This window comes from Heterocephalus glaber, unplaced genomic scaffold (assembly GCF_053883595.1).
Source record: "Heterocephalus glaber isolate CG9 unplaced genomic scaffold, H.glaber_assembly_v1.0 deba00001732, whole genome shotgun sequence".
Taxonomy (NCBI): Eukaryota; Metazoa; Chordata; class Mammalia; order Rodentia; family Bathyergidae; genus Heterocephalus; species Heterocephalus glaber.
The window spans coordinates 3,846,341-3,853,715 of NW_028258443.1; positions in this window are offsets into that span (position 1 = coordinate 3,846,341).

Below are 7,375 nucleotides of genomic sequence, written 5' to 3' on the forward strand. Positions count from 1 at the left end.
ACTATCCAAAAGCTACAAGATGATAGCAAGAAACCTAATATAAGGCCAATCAGAGTTAGAGAAAAACAAGAAGATAGCACAGATTATGGAAGAAAATTTCCCAAATAAAAGAAAAAAATTTAAAATAAAAGCAGGTGATGCTTATAGAACACCAAACAATTATGATGAAAAGAGAAGCTCACCAAGGTATATCCTCATTAAATTCATAGGCATTCAGCCACAAACAGAATTTTAAAGGGAGCCAGAGAAAAACAAAAAAATCCCTTGTAAAGGTAAACCAATTAGAATCACAGCAGACTTCTCAGCACAAACTCTGAAGGTCAGAAGAGCTTGAATTGAAGTATTGCAAGCTTTAAAAGCAAATAACTTCCAACCCAGATTAACTTACCCAACAAAGCTATCATTCAAAATAGATGGAGAAATAAAGTATTTCCATGAAAAAGACTAACTCAGAAGACATACGAGTGCTAAACCAGCTCTAAACAGTCAAGAATATTCCAACAGAAACAAGGAATTGGACACAGCTAAAACCACAGAGGAAATTTGCAAAATTAATGGATAAACAGCAATAAATAGCATCAGGAAAAGAAAATCTATGGATCCACCAACAGATAAAGAAGGCAACAAGAAATAGCCAACACAACTCAGTAATTTCTCTCAGTGACGATGGTCTCAACTCTCAAATCAAAAGACACAGACCAGCAGACTGGACTTAAAAAAAAAAAAAAAACCAGAATGCAGCAATTTGTTGTTTTCAAGAAACTCACTTAATCCATAAAGATATTCATAGACTAAAATTAAAGGAGGGAAAACAACATATGCTCTACGACCCCACCCCACCCCTCAACAAGCAGCGGTAGCAATTCTAATATCTGACATGAAAAACTTCAAATTAAAACTGATTAACAAAGACAAAGAAGGTCATTATATACTAGTTAAATAAATAATCCAACAAGAAGAGATGACACTGATAAATGTATATTCACCAAACATTTGAGCACCTTCCTTCATAAAACAAAAACTACTGAAATAAAAAGATCGATCAAATAAACATCAACACAATCATAGCAGGGGACTTTGACACCCCACTCTTATAAAGAACACAAAACCAATAGAAAAATTTCAGAGCTGAGTCACAACCTTGAACAGATATGTACAGACTGTTCCACCCCTTTACATTACATTTACAGAATATCCATTGTTTTCAGGAGCAGATGGTACTTTTTCCAAAACAGATGACATACTAGTCCAGCTGCTTAAGTAAATGTAAAATAATTAAAATCACCCCAGGCATACTATCAGACCACTGTGCAATAAAAATAGAAATCAGTAACAGAAGAAATTTCAGAAAAGGCAAAAGCTCCTGAAAAATTAAAAAGATACTCCTAAACAACCAAGGGATCACAGAAGAAATCAAAGAACAAATTTAAAAATTTCTGGAAGTTAATGACAATGACTATAAAACTAAGCAAAACCCGTGGGAACAATATGAAGTCCTAAGAGGACAATTCCCCACAATCAATGTACACATTAGGAAAGCAGAACAAGCCCAAATAAATAATCTTATGAGAAATCTTAAGATAGTTAAGAAATAAAAATAAGCCAAACCCAAACAGAAATTAAGGAGGAAAATTGTAAAGATGAGTACAGAAATCAATGAAATTGATACTTTAAAAACTGTAAAAAAAGTCAATGAACTGAAGAAATTGTTCTTTGAAAGAATAAATAAAATATATAAGCCCTTAGCCAAACTCACCAAGAGAAAGAGAGAAAAGACTCAAAAGTATGAGATTAGAAATAAAAATGGTGAAACCACAAGTGACACTGTTGAAATCCAGAAAATAGGTACTACTTCAAAAAATCCTATCCAAAAAAAATTCTATTCCAACAAATTAGCAAATTTTGAAGAAATGGGCAGATTCCTAGACATATACAAACTACAAAAACTAACACAAGAAGACATAAATACGCATAACACTCCAATAACAAGCATTGGAATTGACTAAGCAACAAAGAATCTGTGAACTAAACAAAGTTCAGGACCTGATGAATTCACTGCTGAATTCTACAAAAACTTTTAGGATGTTGTATCACCAATATACTTCAAGCTCTTCAAAGAAATTGAAATGGATAGAGTGCTCCCAAATTCATTTTTGGAAGCCAGTATCACCCTGATCCCCAAACCAGTTAAAGATCCAACTAAAACAGAGAACTATGAGCCAATCTCTTTAATGAACATAGATGCAAAAATTCTCAACAAGATACTAGCAAATAGATTGGAGTACATTACTAAAAAGATCATATATTATGATCAAGTAGGTTTCATCCCAGAGATTCAAGGAAGGTTCAACATACTTAAGTGTATAAATGTAATACATCATGATATAAACAAGAGCAAGGTCAAAAACCACAGGATCATATCAATAGACACAGAAGAGACTTTCAACAACATTTAACACCTTTCATGACAAAAACTGAAGAAAACAAGTATAGAAGTACCATACATGAATATGATAAAGGCCACTTATGATAAACCAATATCTAGCATCATACTAAATGAGGAAAAACTAAAAGCATTCCCCCTAAAACCAGGAATAAGACAAGGATGTCCACTATCACCTCTGCTATTCAACTTAGTACTTGAAATATTAGCCAGAACAATTAAGCAAGAGAAAGAAATAAAAGGGATATGTATAGGAAAGGAAGAGCTCAAATTATCATCTGCAGATGACACAATACTCTACATGGAAGACCCAAGTAACTCCACCAAAAACTCTTAGAGATAATAACTTCACAAAGTAGCAGGATACAAGATCAACAAACAAAAATCATTAGCATTTGTGTATACCAACAAGGGATGGAATGAGAAGGATATTTTGAAAACAACACCATTTACAGTAGCTTCAAGAAAGATGACATATCTAGGAATTAATGTAAATAATGAAGAGAAAGATCTCTACAAAGAAAACTGTGTTATCCTGAAGAAGGAGATTGAAGAGGACATCAGAAAATGGAAAGATTTCACTTGCTCCAGGATAGGCAGAACCATCATTGCCAAAATGGCCATATTTCTAAAACTGTTATACAGATTCAATTCATTCCCAATCAAAATATCAACAGCGTACTTTACAGATCTAGAGGAAACAGTCCTAAAACTCATATGGTATCAGAAGAGACCCAGAGTAGCAAAAGTAATTCTGGGCAATAAGAGCAAAGCAGACAGTATAGCAATACCTAACTTCAAGATATACCACAAAGCAATAGTGGTTAAAAACAGCATGGTAGTGGAAGAAAAATAGACATGTAGATTAATGGAACAAAATCAATTATACAAATACCTCACCAGACACATTCAATTCTCTGATCTTTGAAAAAGGGGCCAAAAGCATGTGTTGGAGGAAAAATAGCCTATTCAATAGGTGTTGTTGAGAAAACTGATTATCTATTTGCAGAAGAATAAAACTGGAATCTATCTCTCACCATATACTAAATAAAAATAAAATTGGATCAAATACCTAAACATTAAAAAATAAAAATTAAATGTTCTTGATGATAAAATAGGTAAAATAATTGAAGACATAGGTATAGGAAAAGATTTTCTAAACAGAACCTCAATCTCACAAGAAATGGCAGCAAGAATCAACAAATGGGATTATATAAGACTAAAAAGCCTCTGTACAGCAAAAGAATCAATCAGTAGAATGAAGAAACAACCTCCAGAATGGGAAAAAAATTTGCCAGCTGCTTCTTAGACAGAGGACTAATTTCTAGACTATCCAAGAACTCAAAAAAAAATTAAACCTCTTTGACCCAGTCAAAAAATGGGCAAGAAAAATGAACACTTAAAGTAAGAAATACAAATAGCTAATAGATATATTAAAAAGTTCAACATTAGAGAAATGCAAATAAAAAGAACCATAAGATTCCATCTTGCTCCAGAAAGAATGGCAATCATTAGGAAATAAAATAATGGCAAATGCTGCCACGGCTGTGTTGAAAAAGTAACACTCCTTCATTGTTGGTGGGAATGCAAACTAATATAACCATTATGGAAATCAGTATGGACATTTTTCAAAGAACTGAAATTAGAAATTCCATAGAACACAGCTATTCTTCTGCTAGCTCTTCCCCAAAGAGCTTAAGCCATCATATTACACCAATGCTTGTATACCAATGTTTACAGCAACACAATTAGTATTAGCCAAATCCTAGAAGCAGCCTGTATACCCATTGACAGATGATTACATAAGCAAAATGTGGTATTTACATAAAATGGAATACTACTCAACTATGACAAATGACAAATTTGAGACATTTGTAGAAAAATGGAAGCACCTGGAAAATATAATATTGAGTGAAATAAATGAGATACACAAGCTTAAATACCATATGGTATCTCTCATTTGAATGTGGTATAGTACAAACAAAAAAATGATATGAGATTGATAGAAAAGGACAAGGGGACAGATCATTTGCAATAGGGAAGTGGTCCAAGGGAATTAGGATGAGGGTTGATGAAGAGGGGAAGGGGGAAATTAGAGGAATAAAGATATTCCATGAACACAAACTTAATAACCCCAATTAACATAAACACTATATGCCATAACATGTGGTAAGATAAATAATATCAACAAGAATGAAAAGGTGGACAGGGGAAGTAGTGGGGAAGGGGCAGAGTGGGGAAAGGGGGAGTAAAAACACAAGCTATAATATGTACATGTAACCACTTCCAAGATGATTGTAAACTGCATGTATTGCAAATATGTACTAATAATATATTTTTTAAAAGATATCAAATAACAAATGTTGGCGAGGCTGATGGCAAGGTGGGGGAGAAACATTTCTTCATTGTTAATGGAAGTGTAAACTGGTAGAGCCACTATGAAAATCAACATGGAGATTCCTCCAAAAACATAAAATAACAATTCCATTTGACCCAGCTATTCCCTTTCTAGATGTCTTCCCAAATGATTTAAAGATGTCATATTACAATGATACCTGTATGACTATAATTATAGCAGTACAATTCATACTACCTGAATCTTGGGAGTGGCCTATGTGTCCATCAACAGAGGAATGGAAAAAGAAAATGTTATATTTGTATACAATGAAGTACTACTCTTCCATAATGCAGGATAAATTTGAGTCATTTGTAGCAATATGAGTGTGCCTTGAGACTATAATATTAAGTGAAGTAAGCAGACACATGAGCTTAAATATCCCATAGTTTCTTTTATATGAGAAATCTAATATATAAATAAAATGAAAAATAAAAGGCAGATAATAGGAAAGAAAGCTTTTATAATCCAGCATGGGTAATGTATCTAAACGTGTACTCTCATTTAGTATAATTGTCTGATGTTTTTTACCTGGTTTTTGGCCTATTAGTTTGGTTGTTAATCTGTTTTTATGACAATTACCTGGACAAAATTTATAAAATAAAAAATTTGATGCTAGCAGAAAAATAAAAACATTTTAATATATAGGTCAAATGTAAAAGGAAAAAAATTGAGATGCATTATTATTGCTGATAGCTAAATTAGTTAGAAATTATTATAAGGCGAGTAGAAAAAGCTGGCCCCTCAGCATAGAAAAACAATTGAGGCACATTTACTGGTTAGCGTTATAAAAAGAAAAGAGGAACTACTTCCCATAGAGATGAATAGAAGTGATTGATATTCTAAATAGAAATCAATCTCCCTAGCCCATTTCCTATTCTGGAAATTCCTTGTACCTAACTTTTTCCCCATTTGATCCTCATTTAATCAATATTACCTGGGTGACTGTACTTGCAATCTTAGTGGTTGGTCATGGTTTTGTCCCACTTGATACTCAACTTGTAATTTTCCATTGAGTCTTATAATTTTGTCTCACCTTGAACCTGCTTCACCTCATGGCTTTGCTCAATAAAATGCCTTTGAAAAGTAGGGTGAGGAGGAAACCCATTTTTTGGTCCCCCTTCTGTCTTTCTTATACAGAAGTTATCTTTCTCTCAAATTTTTCCTACTCTTAAACCTTGTTCCTAGTATTCATTCTTTGATTTTAGAGAACAGGAAGTCATGTTTCAGATAGCTAGCAGGTTTGGGAGTTGCATCTATTCCCCCTATATCATTATGTACATGTACAATTTCCCCACAATGATTGTAATAAGTATGTACTGCAAACATATACTAATAAAAATTTTAAAAACTTGAAGTTGAGAATAAAGTATTGTTTTCCAAACCTGGTTATAGTAGTAGTGTAGAAGATAGGGAATATTTGTTTAACAAATGGAATGTTACTGCTTGATATGAAGAATAATTTCTGGTATTCTATAAAAATTGTTTATGAAGTTGTTCTATGAAAATTGCTGGTGAATTTGTTTAACAATAATATATTGTTTATCTGAAAATAGAAAAGAGGATTTTGAATGCTCTCTTCAAAAAGAAATGTTGAAAACGTATGGTGATGTGTATACTAATTACCCCGATTTTACCATTACTCAATGTATACATGAACAAAACATATATTGTACCTCAAAATATATTCAGATATTGTATGTCAACCCAAACACTAAAGTTAATTTTTTAAAATTGTGTTTTTGGTGTGAAGTCAAGGTAATGAACTGCAAGACTGCATGAGTTGTTGAATGGGTCATCTACATGCTTGCTTATATTGTCTCATTTTGATTCCAAAACAAATCCAACGTGTATTATTTTTATATAGATTGAATTTTTATGATATTATGTAGCATTAATATAGAGGAAAACATTAAATGAGAGAAAGAAAATTTGACTAAGTCATAAATTTTAATTATCACTTTTAACTAAACATAACTTTTTAAAATTCTTCCCCAAATGAGTAACTCACACATGTAAACATGATCTTATCATAATAGTATTAATAAAAACTTATAATAAAATTATAATAAATTAGCTGAACTCATGTATTTATTGTGTAACTACTGTCCAAGCACTTCAAAGTCATAAACATACACTTAGGAGAAAAGTTGGTCATTATCAAAGTAATGACAGCTTTTCAGAAGCAAAGAATGTATCTAGACAGAACAATGAAGTTCTTAGTAATATTAATTCAGTTGTTCCCACTATTTCTCTTGATTTAATAAATAATACATGGATCTGTGGAGAGCTCACGTAGGTACTCAAAAGAACATCTGCTCTGTTTTCTAAGAGAGTTGTCATGACAACAAGAATGTGGAATTGTTATGAAAGACCAAAAGATTTGCTTCAAATATGCATTAGCTCTTTGCCCATATTGATATACACAGTGACAAACCATCAACTGATAGAATAAAATTATTTTCATTCCAGTTGTCATCATTTAATTTGAAGTAAACAATTTCATTTTTCTCAATCACAATCTTCATTTACAGCTG